The sequence below is a fragment of the Mustela nivalis genome, assembly GCF_964662115.1.
Source record: "Mustela nivalis genome assembly, chromosome: 12".
Taxonomy (NCBI): Eukaryota; Metazoa; Chordata; class Mammalia; order Carnivora; family Mustelidae; genus Mustela; species Mustela nivalis.
Genome location: NC_139031.1, coordinates 59,768,016 through 59,788,764, shown reverse-complemented (window position 1 = coordinate 59,788,764; position 20,749 = coordinate 59,768,016). Strand labels below are relative to the sequence as shown.

General features: G+C 37.4%; 1 long non-coding RNA gene across 3 annotated transcripts in view; it reads right to left on the bottom strand.

Annotated features, from left to right (window-relative positions):
* LOC309845424 overlaps positions 1–20,749 on the bottom strand; it is a 102,556-nt gene that overhangs the window by 47,327 nt on the left and 34,480 nt on the right. For all 3 annotated transcript variants that reach the window (XR_014301285.1, XR_014301286.1, XR_014301287.1), the window contains 2 exons: positions 16,301–16,386; positions 7,555–7,612 (listed from right to left, as the gene is read on the bottom strand). This is a non-coding gene — a long non-coding RNA (uncharacterized lncRNA). The remainder of the gene's footprint in view (positions 1–7,554; positions 7,613–16,300; positions 16,387–20,749) is intronic.

Here is a 20,749-nt window from a genome sequence, read left to right as displayed (position 1 = left end):
GTGCACAAAGCAAGAATAGTAGTTATATCGTGGAATGGATCCCCAACTATGTCAAGACAGCTGTCTGTGACATCCCACCCTGTGGCCTCAAGATGGCAGTCACCTTTACTGCAAATAGCATGGCCCCACAGGAGCTCTTCAGGCACATCTCAGAGCAGTTTAGGACCACATTCTGGCACCAGTACCCAGGTGAGAGCATGGATGAGATGGAATTCATTGAAGCTGAGAGCAATATGAATAACCTTGTCTTTGAGTACCAGCAGTACCAGGATGCCACCGCAGAGGAAGAGAAAAAATAAGGCAGAGACCATCACCTCAGGCTTCTCAGTTCCCTCAGCAGTCTTCCTCAACTGCCCCCCAGAATGTGCATTTTCTGCCTCTACCTTGTTTTATTTTGTTTGTTTCCTTTTTTTGGAGTGTGTGGTCCTAGACTAGTGTTTGGCACATAAAAGAAGCTCAATATTTTTTGTTTTTTTCAAGGTCCCCTCTCCCACTTTTGGGAAACCTACATTTCTGCCAATCTAGGTAACCCTGTACTTCTTTTGGTGTCCACTTTTCCCACCCGACCAACTGGTATTTTCCTTTGCTTTTTTAAGATAATTCTCCAAGAAGCTGGGTCTCATCAGATCCCATTTAGAACCATGTGCTGAAAACCTGGAAAGATGGCCACCATCCTAAGCCCATGTATTAACTCAGTGAAAAGGAAACCAAACTACCTCACAGCAGGTAGAGGTACCTAGGAGGAAGAGGAAGCGTTATCTATTCTAGGGCAGTTTTGGAGAGGGATACAGGCTATCAAAATCCTAATTTCTGGGGCATCTGGGTGGCTCAGTGGGTTGAGCCTCTGCCTCTGGCTCAGGTCATGACCTCAGGGTCCTGAAATCGAGCCCCGCATCAGGCTCTTTGCTGAGCGGGGAGCCTGCTTCCCCCTCCTCCTCTGCTTGCTGCTCTGCCTACTTGTGATCTTTCTCTCTAACTAATAAATAAAATCTTAAAAAAAAAAAAAGAAAGAAAGAAATCCTCATTTCCAGGAATCTACCTGCTCCTCTCTCAGCTTCAGGAAAGCTGTTAACAGTAGTATCTCCATTTTCAGTTCTTCCAAGCTCTGTCCTGAGTTGTTTCCTTTGCAGTGGTCTGCCCCACCCTGTTGAGTGGATTCCTTCCCTCTCTAACTTAACCTTCTTCACATGTTGAATTCCTTCCTTCTCCCCTGGTCAGAGAAGGGGGCCAAGAAAGTGAAGAGGGACTAACCTGGGTCCCTAATGCCTTCAGAAAGGCGCTCTTTATCCCCATCTTTTCTTAACAAAAACCCAGCCCTGCTGTGTACATATAGAAAGGTATGTATTACCATGTAAATACTTGGGCCATTCCACCAGAGAGGGGACAAGGAGACCCTCTGTCTTTTGGCAACATCTCATCTCTTCCTTTCACTATTCCCTTCCTAACCTCTCCCCATTCCCATCCTCTCTCTTGGTTTTATCCTGTCCTATACTTCAAATTTCTATTTTCGGTTGAACTTGGTTTTTTTCCATATTGAAAAGATAACATTGCCCCAAGAGTCAAAAACAAATGAAAACTGGAAAAAAAAATACATAAATTCAAATGGTAATCTAAAAATGCAAAAAAAAAAATCGAGATTTGATTGACACAGCTAAAGCAGTGCTGAGAGAAAAATTTCTAGCATTAATTAAGTATGCATGTGTAGGTACACACACACACACACACACACACACATATATTTAAAGATTTTATTTATTTGTTTGACAGAGAGAGAAATCACAAGTAGACAGAGAGGCAGGCGGAGAGAGGGGGAAACAGGCTCCCTGCTGAGCAGAGAGCCCGATGCTGGGCTTGATCCCAAGACCCTGAGATCATGACCTAAGCTGAAGGCAGAGGCTTAACCCACTGAGCCACTCAGGCTCCCCTACATATGTATTTTTTTTAAAGCTAAGTGAATTAAAAATCTTAAGGGTTAAACTTTAAAATATTTTGAAAAATTTGTTATATGTATAAGTATATACATAATGCATATACATATATACATAACATATAACACACACATATATATACATACATAAAACTAAGACATATGTCAAAATATTTTAATGTATAATCCTTAAGATTTTTAATCTACTAACTTTCTAAATGACATATTCTAGATAAAAATAATCTCCATTTTTTTTTTAAAGATTCTATTTATTTATTTGTCAGAAAGAGAGCAAGCGAGAGTGAGCACAGGCAGACAGAGTGGCAGGCAGAGTCAGAGGGAGAAGCAGGCTCCCTGCGAGGCAAGGAGCCCGATGTGGGACTCGATCCCATGACGCTGGGAGTATGACCTGAGCTAAAGGCAGCTGTTTGGGGCGCCTGGGTGGCTCAGTGGGTTAAGCCGCTGCCTTCGGCTCAGGTCATGATCTCAGGGTCCTGGGATCGAGTCCCACAACGGGCTCTCTGCTCAGCAGGGAGCCTGCTTCCCTTCCTCTCTATCTGCCTGCCTCTTCATCTACTTGTGATTTCTCTCTGTCAAATAAATAAATAAAATCTTTAAAAAAAAAAAAAAAAAAAGACTTTAAAAAAAAAAAAAATAAAGGCAGCTGTTTAACCAACTGAGCCACCCAGGCGTCCCATAATCTCCATTTTTGAATGGTTGGGAAAACTAAGCCTACAGTTACAAGGTTTAGTGTGTGGTTTTAATTGATGTCCTGGCTCTTGTTGCCTTGTGAATGTTTAAAATGTCCTAGGTCTTTTTTTTTTTTTTTGAAGATTTTATTTATTTATTTGACAGACAGAAATCACAAGTAGGCAGAGAGGCAGGCAGAGAGAGAGAGGAGGAAGCAGGCTCCCTGCCCAGCAGAGAGCCCCGATGTGGAACTCGATCCCAGGACCCTGGGATCATGACCTGAGCCGAAGGCAGAGGCTTTAACTCACTGAGCCACCCAGGCACCACTGTCCTAGGTCTTTTCATGACACTGCAATGATGGACATATATTATAAACTGAGATTTGATGCATGAAAAGGATCTATCTACTAAAAACAACTTAACTAAACCTCTTTTTCTACATTCTTTTTGCCATCATCTCATTTCTACCATCATTATAGTCATTGATGGCTATGAATTCCACCCAGAACATTAATTCAACAGTTTGGACACAGAAGCTACTAAAACCAGGGAGTTCAAATGAGTGTGCAATTGCCAAGAGCAGCAGGAACACAAGCACCTTCTCAGGACCATCAAGCAAGCCCAATCACAGCTTACTGTAGAAGGCAATGAATAAAACTCCAGTGCCCTGTTGACTGTGTGTCCTGGAATAGAAATTTGATCCCAGAACAGAAAAGGGACATTATTGGAAAAAAACGGAAGAATCTGAACAAAGTCTAGTGTTTTTCTTTTAATAGTAAAATATCAATGCTAATTGCTTATTTTAACACATGTGCTTTGGTTATGTAGGATGTTGACATAAAGTGAAAATGGATGAAGGGTATGCAGGAACTCTCTGCGCTTTCTTTGTAACTCTTATAAACCTACAAATATTTCATAATGCGAAGATTTATTAATAAAAAATTAGCATTGAAATCTTGTGTACAAAAACTTGACAGTAAGGGCTTTGAAGCATGAAGTTGTAATTCTAGCAAAAACTCAAAACATTGATCAATACAGACTTAAAAGAGATATTCCAGAACAGACTGGAAAAACTTTTTCAATCATATCTTGCTTAAAGATCATCATTTTTTTGTAAGCAGTAATTCTAGGATGAAATCAGAACACACCACATATTTTAAATAATTTTAGTATATGTGCTGCCGAAGCGAGCACAATAATTTCACGTAGATAATAGTGTGCCCTAATTTAGTGTCAGACGAGTTATACTTCCGAGTTAACAGTGCTTGCTGTATGCATTAGAAATGGCATAAAGAACCTTCAAAGTTTCCATAAAAAGGACATTTATATGCAAATATGAAGGTTAGGGAAAACACTGTAGAATACTTTGACTAAATAAAGACTGTCTTTCCTCGACTCTGAAGTACAAAAAGCAAAAAGCCTCTGTGAGGGGGTTTGGATTCTTAAGTTTCACCTGCAATATAAATTTAATTTTCCTCCACACTAAAGAATTAAAGTCCCATAAAGGTACAAATCTCTTTAAGCCACTTTAGTTTTGCCTTTAAACAGATTATAATTCCTTTTGGGAACAACAATCAGAAGAAGGTTAAAAATTTTCAAAAAAATTCAGAAAGCTAGCTGTGGTTCTTTGCACTGATATTTTCCTACAAAATACAAAAAATGGGAGGTGCTGGTCACTGTCCAGTCCCTGTTATTAAACTTGTTATTGCTTCTCTGTTTTTAGTACATTGTGAGAAAGTACACAGAATTTGATTCAAATGTTAGAAAACATGAGAGTATGGCTAAGTGGTATTTAGTATCATTCTGCTCCTTCAGGGTATTAGAAGGTGAGAAAATTCATATCAACCTGCAACATCCTGTCCCAAATACAGCATGAATCTGTGGAGGGTTGTTCTGTGTTTTTTGAGGGACCAGCTCTCAAGTGCATAGTTCTAAAAATTGAGTTAACTATTTTTTTTTTCCTTTTTAAGATTCTGGAACAGTATTGGAAGTAAAAATAACAAGAAAAAGATGACTACAATTTTAAAAAAACATAACTAAGCCTTCAATCCCATTTTCTTCACAGAACACATAATAAAATGTAAAAGAAATTCCAGAGTAAATGCCATAAATAATAGAACTAATTAAATTGGGCAGATATCATACAAATTGAAATAACAGATTTAGAGATGATAATTTTTCTCCCCCTTAATTATAGCAGACTCTTCTGCATAAAGAATGAGTAAAATATCTCAACATAATGAGCTATTACCTCATTGAGCCCAGTGAATTTGAATTTGCAATATAAAATAACTGCTGGTGTTTCTAAACTTCACTATTCTTCAGATAATTCACAATTAAAAGACATTCAAGGGGTCACTTGGGTAGCTCAGCCAGTTAAACATCTGCCTTTAGCTCAGGTCATGATCCCAGGGTCCTGGAATTGGCCCCAGATGTCAGGCTCCTTGCTCAGTAAGGAGTCTGCTTCTCCCTCTCCCTGTGACCCTCCCCCGCTCATGCTCTCTCTCTCAAATAAATAAATAAAATCTTAAAAAAAAAAAGACATTAAAATTAAAATATTTGAGGGTAATTCATTATCTCATGCTACTGTATTAAGGTAATTTATAAATTACTAAATTATTAGTCAATTTCATTCAGACACAAATCTAAGCGAACTTTCTCATTATCAACTCATAATTTTGTGTCAAAATGCAAAACAACAAAGTGATTCAAAACTGTGGAAGCAATGTCATGAGATAAGTGGATACCACAAAAAAAAAGAGAGAGAGAGAGAGTTTTTACAAGTTTAAGAGGCTGATATACTCTTCTTTCATTAGAATATGAGCACTTACATAGTCAGAAATCTTTACATGTTTTACCTCAAAATATATGCTTTAGGGGTGCCTGGGTGGCTCAGTGGGTTAAAGCCTCTGCTTTCAGCTCAGGTCATGATCCCAGGGTCCTGGGATTGAGCCCCACATCAGGCTCTCTGCTCAGCAGGGAGCCTGCTCCCCACCCCCTTCCCTACCTCTGCCTACTTGTGATCTCCGTCAAATAAATAAATAAAAGCTTTTAAAAAATACACGTTTTAATCTCCATTTTATGGCTAGAATGTAAAAATCAAGTAAGGTAAGCATAGACAAAGGAAAGTTTGCTAATTTTTTAAAATAATGCCTCTTTTTCTACTTCTTTTGTCAAGACAAACCATATTAGATTTAAAATAATAATTATTAGGGAAAACGGTGACCAAAAAGCATGATGATAATTACATATGGATTATTTGTAATGCTTGGTCATAACTAACAATTAGAGGGCCCTTAAATTCAGAGCACCTGGTTTCTAGTCCCAGATCTGACAAATTGTGGTGTGTGACCTTGGGCAAGTCACTTTAACTTTCTATGCCTCCTTTTCCTCATCTGTATTTTGCAGACACTAATAGTACCTACCTCACAGCATTGTCATGACAATTAAATGAGAAATAAAAACTGCTACTTAAGTGTTAGCTAGTAGTAGGAGCAGTAGCAGCAGCAGCTGCATATCTTGACAATTGTTCAAAGTCTTTCTGTATAGACAACCCTAATCAAGGCAGAATGTACTCAGAGGTTCACCTCACAAATGAAATGCATACATAATAACAACTCACTGAATTCCTAATAGCTTTCAGAGTTATAAATATTAATAATTTTTTTTAAAATTTTTAAAGATTTTTATTTATTTATTTGACAGACAGAGATCAAAGCAGGCAGAGAAGCAGGCAGAGAGAGAAGAAGCAGGCTCCCCGCTGAGCAGAGAGCCCAATGCAAGGACTCAATTCCAGGACCCTGGGATCATGACCTGAGCCGAAGGCAGAGGCTTTAACCCACTGAGCCACCCAGGTGCCCCATTAATAATTTGTCTCTAAACAGTATTATATAAATATAAAAAGAACATAAAATAAACTTAGAGAATGGGAATTACCTTTTTAACTCTATAATTAACTTTTTAAACTCCTGCCTATAGATAAAATCACATGTAAATTATCCTAACCATAGGTGATTTATTTAATATGTATTTAAATATAAATTAATGTCTAGTATTGCTCATAATTATAGATCTTCATTTTATTGTTAGTTACAGTTTTGTGATACATATTTTTTGCATATTGTTTATAGCATCTTTTTTCTAGATTATTGTTGGGATAGTACTATTAAATTCTCTTTGAATCTATATTCTGCCATGTTGAATCATATAAAAGGAAAGAAAAAGAAATGTATTTCGATAATGTATAGGACTCTAGAACAAGTTCAATTAAAAATAGGTTAAATAATGTGGTTAGTCTGCATGAAGCAGTAAACATGAGGACATCAATTTCAACAGCAATCTGCATTCAGTATTTCGGCACAAATGTTTTAACATATAATTTTAAAGTGTGACTTTATACAGAAGTTATGGGTTGAACTTTGTATCCATAAAAAGTTATGTTGAAATCCCAACCCTCCATACCTCCAAATGTAAGCTTATTTAGAAATAAAGTCTATACGAGGTAAACAAGTTTAAATAAGGGCATTACGCTCAGCTTCAATCTGATATGACTGGTGCCCTTGTAAAAAGGGGAAATTTGTGGGTGCCTGGGTGGCTCAGTGGGTTAAAGCCTCTGCCTTCGGCTCAGGTCATGATCCCAGGGTCCTGGGTTTGAGCCCTGCATCAGGCTCTCTGCTCTGCGGGGAGCCAGCTTCCTCCTCTCTCTGCCTGCCTGTCTGCTTACTTGTGATCTCTCTCTGTTAAATAAATAAAATCTTTTAAAAAAAAGGGGGGGGGGGGTGGAATTTGGACACAAAGACACAAATAAAGGAAAGAGGAGGCAAAGATACACAGGAATAATGTCACACGAAGACCAAAGATTGGAATGATGAATCTGCTTCAATGCAGGACAGCATAGGCTACAAGAAGAAAGGCAGGGGAAGCTCCATTCCTCATACCTTCAGAGAAAGCATTGGCCTTGCCGACACCTTGACTTCAGACTTCTGGCCTCTGGAGCTGGAAGACAAGAAACTGCGTGTTGCTTTAGGCCATCCAGCAAGCCATCCAGCTTTGCTATATAGCACTCCGAGGGAGACATGATATTTTACTAAAGGCAAAATGATGTTTTTTCTGGTGTTTCATTAGCTGTCTTCCATAATCTTAATTTGAGTTCTTTCAAACTGAAACTGGTCTATAAGGATATCACACGCCTTAGAAATAATCCTGAATAGGAATGTGTGACAGCACAGGCATAAGTCAGAGTAGTTCATCAGTAGATATAATTGCATTCTCATACAGTCTATAAAATGTGTATTTTATTTTTGCTGGAAAAATGGATTAGAGTTTTCTATGAAAAAAAGCTAGTGTAAATTTTGGGTTCTCTCTTTTAAACTCAAATAATTTGTTTTATCTAAGACTGTTCTTAGCGAGAGGGAAAAAATGTGTTCTTAACCACCTTTGTTTGAATATTAAGTAGAAACATCTTAATGCTAATATTGGGTCAAGAATAACAATACTTAGGTAAAAGAGATACACTAAACCACATCCTACATATAATCTGAACCACAGAAATGAATGCATTATTATAGTATGTATTAGTTATAACCTTTCAGCAGGAGCCAAATGCAAAATAAAAAAAATTTAAAAAGGACAACTGAAATTTTTTACAACTAAAATTTCTACTATAAAACATTCCACTATAATTGAGAAACATTTTGTATCATCTTTTTTTGATGCTGAAAAAGTAAATTCATTCTTCAAGCCACAATGCCTTTGTTCCTCTTATAAAGAATATAACCTACTTCTATAATAATTGTGAGAGCGATGAATATGTTTATTTCTTTCTCTCCAACTCAAAATTACTTCTTTCTTCTTGGATTTCCTTTTTCTTCAGGTTCAAAATTACAGATTTTTCTCTTTTTCCTGTGCACTAACTCAGTTTTTAACTCCTCAGATATTTTAGTCTTTAATGAAAAAAACTAATGTTTACAAAAAAATTATGTCTATCATGCAATGTTAAAGCAGTTGTGGCGACAAAAACACTGGCTGACCACTCCCAAGGGAGGGAGGAAGTACATGATCTGGATGGAGGACAAGAGAAAACAGACCAAGAAGAATGACAAACTTGGGCAAACAGAAAGAGTTTACCATCAATGATCAGAAGTGGATTTGAGGGGTGCCTGGGTGGCTCAGTGGGTTGAGCCTCTGCCTTCGGCTAGAGTTGTGATCCCAGGGTCCTGGGATTGAGTCCCAAATCCCTTCATTGGGCTCTCTGCTCAGCGGGGGGCCTGATAACCCCCCCCCCTTCTGCCTGCCTCTCTGCCTACTTGTGATCTCTGTCTGTCAAATAAATAAATAAAATCTTAAAAAAAAAAAAAAAAGAAGTGAATTTGATCCAGGCAAGCTGGACACAAAGGGAAGCATTGCACAGGATGTGGGTTAAGTGTACGGACTACGGAGTCACACCACATTCATTGACTATATCTCTTAGTGGCCATGTGAGCTACAGCTGTAGTTTCCTTATCAACTAAAAAGAAGCAACACCATCTATCTCATTAGTTTATTGTAGGGATAGAGTGAGATGACCTTTTCAAAGCTCTTAGCACAGCGTTTGTGTGGCACATTCTAAATATCTGATAATGGCCACTAGCCCTGTTAAGGCAAGTAAGAAGTGACCCACTAGGGGCACCTGGGTGGCTCAGTCGGTTAAACATCTGCTTTCTGCTTAGGTGAGGATCCCAGGGTCCTGGGATTGAGTACTGCATTGGACTCCCTGCCCTACAGGGGGTCGGCTTCTCCTTCTCCCTCTGCCTGCTGTTTTCCCTGCTTGTGCTGTCAAACAAATAAAATCTTTAAAAAAAAAACCAAACAAACAAAGAAACTGATCCATTAAGTATCAAAACTGGCCCAAGAATTATTTTCTGCATCCTTTCTTTTAATCTAGCTGACTATAATATTTTGTGTGTCTATTGGAATAAAGTATCTATCATTTCCATATCAACATTGATTATATGTTCATCTAGACCTAAGGCCTAAAGATATCAAAACCTTGATAACTGAAATTTATATCTCCAGGCCTGGCGTTCCTTCTGGAATGTATATTCAATTTCCAACCCAGTGTATTTACTTTGGTTTCTATAAATGTTTAAGTGGTCCCCATGATCCTGATCTCCCGGCTTTCATGCTCTTGCAGAGTCCCCTCCCCTTGAATATGAGTAGGATCTGTGACTTGAATATGACAAAGATATTAGGATATCATTGTTGTAATCATGTTACATTATATAAGTCTCCATCCTCCTAGCTGACTTGCTCTAGAGTCTTGCTTTCCCTGCTGATTCTAAAAAAGCAAGATTCCATAAATCCTAAGGCTGTGAGGAAAGGAAGTTCGCCAACAACCTGAATGAGCCTGGAAGCAGAGTCTCCTCCAGGATCATGTCACGATGAGAAACCCAGCTGGCTGATATGTTGTTTGCAGGCTTGGAGAGAACCCAGCTAAACCATGTCCAGACTCCAAACCCACAAAAACTGTGAAATAATATATTTGTATTGTTTTAAGTCACTAAATTTGTGATGATTTTTTTTAATGCAGCATAGAAAATACAGGGATTTAACAAGCACCTTCTCACAAATTAAGCCTGTCCAAAATAGAGCATCCATCCCCCTAACATTCAAATCTGCCTCCCTTTTAGTGTTTCCTATTGAAGTTAATGGTCCCACCATTCATCCAGCTGATTAGTTAAAACATCTTGAAACTATTCTTGATGCCTTTGTGCCTCTCAAATGGAAAAATCCTATCAGCTATGTCCAGAAAAGTTACACTTTTTATAATCACTTCGTTCTAATCATTTGCCTGGGCTACTGGAATAGCTTCTTTTCTTCAATTCTTGACCCTCTAGAGTCCATTTCCACACAACATCCTTTAACGGGTAAATCATTCCTCAATTCCCTGGTCTCAAGTCTTCCAAACATTCCCATGAGACTTGGAAGAAAATCCCAATCTTTTATATGACTTGGGGTCCAAATGATTTGGCCCATGAGTAACTTTTTTTAAAAATCATATCCTACTCTTCCTCCCTTATTAATTTTTCTGCAACCATACCGATCTTCTGGCCAGTTATTGAACACTCCAAGCAAATTCTCTACTATAGTTCTTCAATTTGGTCTGCCTTAAATAATTTTCCCTTAAATACTCTCACAACTGGGATTACTTCTTTCCCAAACTTCTACTCACATATTATGTCTTCATACAGGCCTTTTATGAATGACTCATCTAAGAGAGAAAAACTGCATGACTCCTATTTCACTTGCTTTATGTTTTATTTTTTATAGTACTATATAGTACTATCATTATTATTGGGGCACCTGGGTGGCTCAGTGGGTTAAAGCCTCCGCCTTCGGCTCAGGTCATGATCCCAGGGTCCTGGGATTGAGCCCCGCATTGGGCTATCTGCTCAGCAGGAAGCCTGCTTCCCTTCCTCTCTCTACCTGCCTCTGTGCCTACTTGTGATCTCTGTCAAATAAATAAAAATCGTTAAAAATTAAAAAATATCCTATCATTATTATTGAGATAAGGAAAATTAAGGGACCCCAGGAAAGACTGCTTTTTTACTGCCTATATTCTTGCTAGGACCAGTACCCCTGCCTTACATGTGTCTCACAACAGAAATAACATTTTATGTCCTCCTTGTAAGGATCAAGGTGTTAGTAATTTCTTCGGAGACTTCCAGCACAATAGATAACATCTAAGGAAGGACCAAGTGAAGCCATGCTGTATGTATTCCAGACCACTGCATTAGATATCTCAACACCAACACCCTGTGGCTGTAAGAAATAAGTGACTTTACAGAGGACACCTGGACCCTTGTTTTTGTTCTGACCAGTTCTTACATGCATGAGAGGACATGTACACCAAAACAGAATCCTCAATGAAAACCCTGGACCCCCAAGAAGAGATAAAACTCTCTCTCCTTTCTTTTCTGCTCTGTCTGTATCTACATTATATGTTTTCAATAAAATCTGCTCTCACTTCTTCTCATCTTGCATTTGATTTCTATCATTCATGAAGCCAAGGATCCTCTTGGCTGGTCTTGTGGAACACCCTCTTTGAGTCCTCAGATCAGGCCTGCCTACATCATTATCATCTGTTTATCCATTTATATTCTATCTTCTCAGTAGAATATAAGTTACATAATGCTAGTAATGCCTAGTTTTGTTCATTTCCATAATCTGGAACACAACATGGTAAAAAGTAAGTAATTGACCAATTTTGCATAAAATTGCTGTTGAAATCATTTTGGAATCCTTCCAGGAAAAAATATTCTGCCACAGTGCTTTAAGAAGTTCAAAATATCTCATAGAAAAGTGCAAGAATACATTTCAAACTTTCACTGGAAATTTAATGCTAACTACCCACAAAACTAAATTCTGTCTTCGTCTTTTTGTATTGCTTTAAGAAATTATTTAAGTGAATTATCCTCATGAAGTCATGAGTAACCCTACTATAGCCCTTGATTTCTCTCTCAGCTCTATCTCCACAATCATTTTTTTACTAACCAAGCTACATCTCAACAATCATTTTTTTACTCTACAATGTATATTTAATGCAAATAAATAGAAAACAGTGCAGCAGAAAAGTAAATAGCTTGTTCTCCAAGAATGCTAATAGTGAGTATAAAAGTCAGGTTTGTAGTGTTATCTGACAGAGGCCAGAGACTGTGTCCATAGGAGATCTGCTTGTGGTGACACTATCCATCATACTGTCACTGTTTGACAGTCACAGACAAGAAGAAATACCTAGAAATTACAAATGAATTTTCTCACTAACAATTTATAGCAATTTGCAGAACATTGTAATTGGCACATTTTCTTCACATATGTTCCATATGTTCCAATAAAAAAAGGAAGCTGCTTTTTGTAGGTTATTTTATTCAAGAAGATTATTTGCCAACAGAGTAGTGTAATGTGTTAATGAATTTAGTCAAATTCTCCCCTCTCTTGTCTGATACAGTGCCTTTCTGCTTGAGGAATGGGTAGCTTAGATGATTGATAACAGAATCCACAACCTTTCACCTGCAAGTCACCAGTTTGAACCCAACCTAGTCCAGCAATGAGAGACATTTGTTTCTGCAGACAGCTCAGAGGCTTGCATGAAATGAATGGGAAGTCTCTATTTGCTTACTGGACCTGAAATGATAGTTACTTGAATTAGAAATATATTACGCTGTGAGTAAAGACCTACATTATCATTATAGTAATATTCTTTTTCAAGGCCCTGAAGTTAATATATGATACTGGCTGGTATTCAGTTTCAGACTAGAATTTTACTGAGGCAAATTTACCTTCAGTATTTTCAATGTTCTCAATACTAAATAAGTCCTATTTTAGATTTTTAATAATTAAAACTTACAGGTGATACAGTAAGAAAGAGCAGAACTGGCTACCCCAAAATATGTCTCTTTGGCATAAGGATTATTCAAAGCTAATTATTATTTTTTTAAACCACAAAGGAAAAGCTCTGTAAGCCTAGAAGTTACCCTTTTGTAAGAGACACTTTTACATTTATAAGGGAAGTCTCCAGTGTTAGGGTTTCTGCCTCTCTGTACCAGGAAGAGAAGGAAGACTCTAAATCACTAGAAACTCTTATCAATGGAGAAGACAACAACCAAATCTGCATAACATAATGCTTGTTTATTGGACTTTGCCTGATAACCTCCCATAACTGACTCTCCCTTCCTCCCAACATTCCCCCACCCCACCTTTTTTTTTTTTGGTCTTTAGCTGAAGATATTATTTAAAGTAGTGGCTTGGGCCATTTTAGAAAGCTACTTAGTTCTCCTGAGTCTCTCCCATATATACAAGAGGTATACATGCTATTAAAATAGTTTTTCTCCTGTTATTCTATCAGTTATTACAGGGGGTGGGAGTTGGGGTGTCTCAGCCAAGAACCTACAAGGGTAAGGTAAATTTATTTTTTCCTCCCTTATAGAGACAAACCAACTATGTGTATAATAATTAAGATTTTGCCTCAAATTTATATTCAGTTCTCAGAAGTTAGGGTGTCACCTTTTGTAGAGCTTAAATAGCTTTTATAATACGTTTTAAAAAGATTTATTTATTTATTTTAGAAAGGGATTGCAGGAAGAGGGGCAGAGGGAGAAGGAAAGAGAGAATCCTCAAGCAGACTCCCTGTTGAGCTTGGAGCCTGACTTGTGGCTCCATCCCGGGGACCCTGAGATCATGACCTGGGCCAAAATCCAAAGTCAGCTGCTTAACAGACTGAGCCATCCAGATACCCCAAGGTTTTCTAATATTTTAAATTCATTCATTAATTAAGTAATTGAAAAGTAAATTCATAAAAGGATGTTTTCTGAAGACATTTCAAAATAAGCGAAACAATATCTTTCTCTATTAGACTAACATGTGATCCAATGGGTGACTTAGATGGAAGTAAGTAAGTCAGGTTAATTGGGAACTTTTCCTTTTACCTTATTTTTAAAAAGATTTTACTTATTGGACAGAGAGAGATACAGTGAGAGAGGGAACGCAAGCAGGGGGAGTAGGAGAGCTAGAAGCAGGCTTCCCACAGAGAAGGGAGCTAGATGTGCAGCTTGATCCCAGGACTCTGGGATCATGACCTAAGCCAAAGGCAGACGCTTAACGACTGAGCCACCTAGGCACCCTGGAACCTTTTTCCTAGAAGCTTTCAAAATATATGTAATGGAAAAAAAAGTTATTTTCACGATAACTTTTTAAAATATATGTTATTTGTAGGAGCCTCCATAGAGTCTCTATGCTCACTCTAGTGGTTAGGGTTGTCATTAGAACTATTTAAAAATATTCCATCTGTCCTTCCTGGCACACAGTAGGGTATTACACTTCCTTGGCCCTACCAAAACTATGTGTGGACATATGACTTGCTTTTTCTAATAACATATGAGTGGAGATAATATGTGTCACCTTTCTTGCTGTTGCCATGATCATGGAAACATAAATCCACCTCATACCATATTTTGTTTCTAAGAACACAAAGGCAGAGAAGCCCAAAGCCTGAAAATATAAACGTGTTAGAAATAGTCTGGGCAAAGCAAAAAATGGGAGAATCAGAGGGAGATCTATGCATAGAGAATTATATAAATTATTGCGGAGAGAAAAACAAATAAAGAGATCTTCATTGTCTGGCAAGTGAGAAAAGAAGACATGAAAATTGATTCCTCTGGAGATTTTTAGAGAGGTAAAAATATTATGTGGTTTAATATAGTATATGACCTGTGCCCCCTTAAAGCCTTCTCTTTTGTAGAGGCCAAGTGTACCCACCCCAAGAAGGGCCACTTTGGCATAAACATTATTATGACTCAAAAGCAATCCAAAGCCAGCGTTTTCAGAAAAAGCTCAACTGCCTGCTTTATCAGGGAAAGAGCTATTAACAGAGATGCCTCTTAGTACCTGAGAAACTTACCTGTGTAACAGATCTTTGTTTTTCAAACATCTCCTCTCACTTTCCTGTTAATGGTCTTTCACCTGTTCCATCTTCAGGCCCCTATCCTTCTCCTTCGCTCATATATACATCATGTTGCCTGTCTTTGGAATTTCCATTTCTTTGTGGATTCCCCCATACAGATGCTATTAAACTTGATTTTCTCCTGCTAATCTGTCTCATGTCAATTTGATTCTAAGTCCAGGTAGGACCCTGAAAACTAGAGGAAATTCTTCCTCCCCAGCACCTCTAATGGGTCTTTAGTAAAATCTGTTTTTCTCACTACTCTGTGAGTGTATTCACTTTCAGGGACTGGAAAAAAATTTTTTTTCAAGGATCCCACTAGAAGAAACCAAAAGCTACCAATGAGAGGCAACCAACATAATTTCTTTCCTAGAAGATAAGCCAAAGTTATATTTATGTGGCTAGAAAATCTACAGGCTTTATTATGATTGATATTTAGGTATTGATTCAACCAATGACTATGAGTATGTGTATTACAACTATAGGAGCAGGAAAAATGTGTGTGATGGGAGAGGAGGAGCCAAAGAGAAAAAATGAAACCTCAACTAAAGAGGAATTCAATAGATATCTGCAATTGAAAATCAGAAATATCACTATGTACTTATTTAGAAACATGGACTAAAGCACTAGAAAAAAAGCAATGAAATGACTTAAAGTGTTTGTCTCTGGGTAATGGGATTTGGGAGTAAGGAGCATGGAGAAGTGTACAGAAGAATCAGTCCTTCAAAAAAAGATACAACTATTATTTAACAAAAGTTAAATTGTATAAATAAAATTAAAGAAACAAAAGCTTACACTTTCTCATTTTTAATCATCTAACTTTGTTCTGATGTCTTTATTTTAATGTTTAATATTATTATAATTATCAAAGAAAAATAAGTGCTCATTTTTTAAACCTTAGAAATTACAGAAAATTATCATTCTAACTTGGCTACACTTCCCTAGCCAGTGTCCAGAGTTGTTCCTCACACAGGACATAATGATCTCAAATGAATTTAAGAACCACTTACCTAAAGATCATGTTCTGCTCGAACCCTGAGACTTTCTTCCACCTCAGTCTCCACGGGACACAAAGTGCCAGCTAAATAACTAATTATAAATGGAAAATTTCCAATTGACAAATGTAAGAAGAGTCGATACAGATTATCAGACCACGGAGCAAGGCATGTTATTCCGAAAAGACTTGAAACGATCAAGAAAATCATTACCTGTGATGATTTACACAACTGTATTCTTGTGACAAGCAAGAATGGGCCATTAATCTACTCCATTGCAGGCTTTTTGATCAACCAACCTAGTAAAGAAAATAATCACAAAAGGAAATGGAAAGTGGGTAGACTTACTTTCTTCTTTTTTCCCCCTTGCTCCATTTCTCCCTCCCTCTCTCCCTCTTTCTCCCCCTCCCTCCCTTCTTCCCACCTCACCCCACCCCCATCCTTTCTTCCTTCCTTTTCTGCAGGAGCAAGTGAAGGAAAAGTAACTCATAGTAAGTTAAAAGGGTTTCTCCTCAGGAAGCAGAGTTGTTTCAGGTTCAGGATTCAGCACAGAATCAATCTTAGCTGAAGAGCAGGGGGAGGGAAACAGGATTTACCAGGCACTTTTTCCGATGTCTGTGACCTCCAGGGCTTACCATTCTTGTTGATGTTGTTTTTTGACTTGTAGTTTTCTAATGTTTCCCACTAAATCGATTATTGCCTTTAGAAGTAATTTCATGGCTTTTAGAGTACTATAGCTTTATCTTTCTAACCTTCATGCTGCTGTGAAAGATTGGTCTCATTTCTTGTTAATTCTGATTCTTCTTTGAGGTTATGCTTTCCTTCTCCAAGGGAATCATCAGGTATCGTTTTATTACTCTTACACATCATGCCACCTCTGGGGAATTTGTACGGCTAATTCATCTTTCCTGACAATTGCCTAAATAAATGGTAGCCAGGGCACTTGTTTTATTTCTGTGAACTTTTTTTATTGCTCACCACCTTTCACAGCAGTGAGCAAGCAGTCATAAAGACCAAATAGACAAGGATTTTCTTTTTCCAATATTATATTTAATGGTCAGTTTTAAATCATTTTAGTTGCAAAACTTTTTAAAGAATAGTTTAACCCTACATTTTTTTTTATCTGACATATTCATTTCTTCTTGTATTTGGCAACAAAGGGTAACGGAAGAAACAACTCACTAGTATTAGAGTCTACATTCTGGTCCCAGCCCTATACATAACCTCACACAATTTACTTAAGTCCTCCAAGCCTCGGTTTTATAATCTATGAAATATAAGAACCGACCTCTGAAGTTGGCCTAAGTTTTAAGATTGTGTTTCCAGTAAGAAAAGATATGGCCCAATTGTCAAGTGTTTAAATACCAACAAGTTCACCCAAGAGTAGATTTTACCTTCCATTTATTAAAATAATGTCTAGATGTCTCGGGTTTTTTTGTTTTTGTTTTTTTTTTTTTAAGATTCTATTTATTTATTTGACAGACAGAGATCACAAGTAGGCAGAGAGGCAGGCAAAGAGAGGAGGAAGCAGGCTCCCCGCTGAGCAGAGAGCCTGAGAGCCCAATGCAATCTCAGGACCCTGAGATCATGACCTGAGCCCAAGACAGGCTTATTAACCCACTGAGCCACCAGGCGCCCCTAAATGTCTCAGTTTTTTCAAAGATCTTATTATGAAATACTCTTCTGCAGATACATAATTAACAGTAGACTAACAGAACCAGAATCACAAAGGTAACAAACTTTGGAATAAGGTCTCCAAGTAAGTTAGTAATTAGATATTTTTTCATTCTTCCTACAAAATTCAGCCTCCAGAGCCTAAAATATTTACTATTTGGCCTTTATCAAAAAAAGTTTTCCAGCTCCTACAATAAATAAACAAATGAGAGAGAAAGGACTAAGGGGGAGAAGAGTATATCACCCCAAAATATGCCACACTGGCACATGGATTGCTTTGAAACAAAGGCAACTAGGACCCAGCAGACTCAGGAAAGTTTATTTTGTTGTTGTTGTTGTTGTTTTTAACCTCCCCTCTAACTGCCTAAGAGAATATATCTGCGTGGCAAGACAAACTTTTGTTTACCACACATTTGCATTTCTCATTTTCCTATGAATTGTCTTCCAGGCCTTTGAAGCCCCACCCCCCAACCCCCTTCTCCTTAGCTCAGGATAATACATAAACTTCAATTAGTCTGAGGATCCAGGAGCCTCTCATGTCTTTGGTGCTTTTATACTATATGAAATTAAATTTGTTTTTCTTTTGTAAATCTGTCTTATTTCAATTTAGTTATTAGAGTAGTCAAAGGGAAGATGATAAAAGTTTTCTACCACTGTAGGATAAACCTTCCTTACAGAAGAATTCCAAAGATTAAATATAGAAGTGTGAGAAATAGAAAATCAGCATTAGAACACAACAGTGATAATTGCAGCAAACAAGATTCACTGACAGATGGCAAAATTTTAAGGTAAACCAGGATAATTGCATGGTATCAAAATACCCTCCCCATACATATTGTTATAGTCATTTTAACACAGACACAAAATTTGATATTCCTCCCTCCAGAGAATTGAGTTCAATTCTCCTACTTTTTTGTATGGGCTGGATTTAATGACTCAGTTGGAAACATAGGAAAATAATATATAAGAAAAGAAAACTGTGACTTCACAGTGGAGAAAGCTGGTAGATACAATCTCAAACAAGTAATAAGATTGAGTTTACATTGTGCATATTGGTATCATGTACTTTTGGTTGGATGCAGTGAGAAGGGCATTTCATCTGTGTGGTATTCTTCCCCAAGACACAGAATGTCAGTGTAATCATGAGAAAACGTCAGATGTGCTCAAATTGGGGAATGTGCTACAAAATATCTTACTAGTAATCCTCAAAACTTTCAAGGTCTTAAAAAATAATATGAGAAAATGCCATAGCTGGTGGAAACTAAGAAATGTGCCTCTTTTGAATGACCTTAAATTATTGGGACCATTCAAACATGTTTTCTGCAAGGGACTCAGAGTGTATATCAGACATTCATGGACGTCTTACTGCTTATGACGGTGGAACAATTTATTTAACAGCTGAAGTGTACAGACATGGGACTGTATCTTTATCATAGTACAGGATTATAAAGGTATCAGGTTATAATGTGAGTCTGAGTTGAACACAGATGCTAAAGCTAATGTATATTAATATATAAAACAACATAAATATGACTATTTCTTTTTCTTTTTATTCTTTTTATTTTTTTTAAGATTTTATTTATTTATTTGACAGAGACACAGCAAGAGAGGGAACACAAGCAGGGAGAGTAGGAGAGGGAGAAGCGGCTCCCCACTGAACAGGGAGCCCAATGTGGGGCTCAATCCCAGGACCCCGGGACCATGACCTGAGCTGAAGGCAGACGCCCAATGACTGAGCCACCTAGTTGCCCCATGACTATTCCTTTTTAAACAGGAGATAAATTGTGTGTATTAAATGAGTAAAAAAGAAACACTGAACTGAGTTCCACCATGAAAAAGAGATAGCTGTAAGGATTGGAACTTTGTTGTTTTGCTTTGCTTTTTTAAATTTTTTTTTTTAAAGTAATCTTTCCATCTAACAGGGGCTCAAACTTACAACCCCCAAGATCAATAGTCTCATGTTCTATTGACTGAGTCAGCCAGGCACACCTGGAAGTTTGTTTCTAATTTTGCTGGTTTTTTAAAATATATATAGATCTATTATAAGGAAATAAAAGACAAAGTGTGGATAAAATGTTTTATAATAATCTACTTATACGACAATTCTTGACAAAGTGATGATGTGTCTCAATGCTAAAAATACTGTGGAGTTAAAAAATAAACTCTTGAAATATACAAGTGTTTCATTACAATTGCATATACTAGTAAAATAATTTTTCCCAACAGCAGAATATGAGGTGGTATCTCTCTCCTTTCTGTTCTGCCTTGAAGAGAAAGTAGCCCGAATGTTACCAAAACATATTCAATTTTTTGTTAATCATTTCTTATTGAATTTGAATCATATGAAAACAAAGGATGTCTTATCCCCTGGACAAAGTTTTTAACTGTGAATTGTGCATTCACACTGTAACAGATGAAAGAAGTATCTGGTTACTAGGGCAAATTATGTTTCTTTTAGGAAATTTACCCTAAAGCCCTTACTCAAAAGGCTATAATGACTACCTAACAACCTTCACCCCAGTATGCTCCCTTTGTTTACTGACTTGCATGTTTGCTAATGAGTAACATTAACATTCAACAAGAACTTGGCACCAACCTAACTGGATCTGCATGGGTGCTCATGATTTCAGTCAAGCTAATTCTTCCTCTACTCTGACCTCCTTGACAAAAGGGCACTTGAATACAAGATCCCTCCTTTTTATAAGGATATTTAAAAAGTGTTGGCAAAGATATGGGAAAAAGGGAACCACTGTGCACTCTTGGTGGGAATGTAAGCTGGTACAGCCACTATGGAAAATATATAGGGGTTCCTCAAAAAATTAAAAATAGAATTACCATATGACAAGTCCATTTCTGGGCATTTATAGAAAAAACATATTAATTCAAAAACATAAAGCATCCCCATGTTCACTGCAGCATTATTTACAGTAGCCAAGATACATAAACAACTTAAGTGTCCATTAACAAATGATAGATAAAGAAAATGTG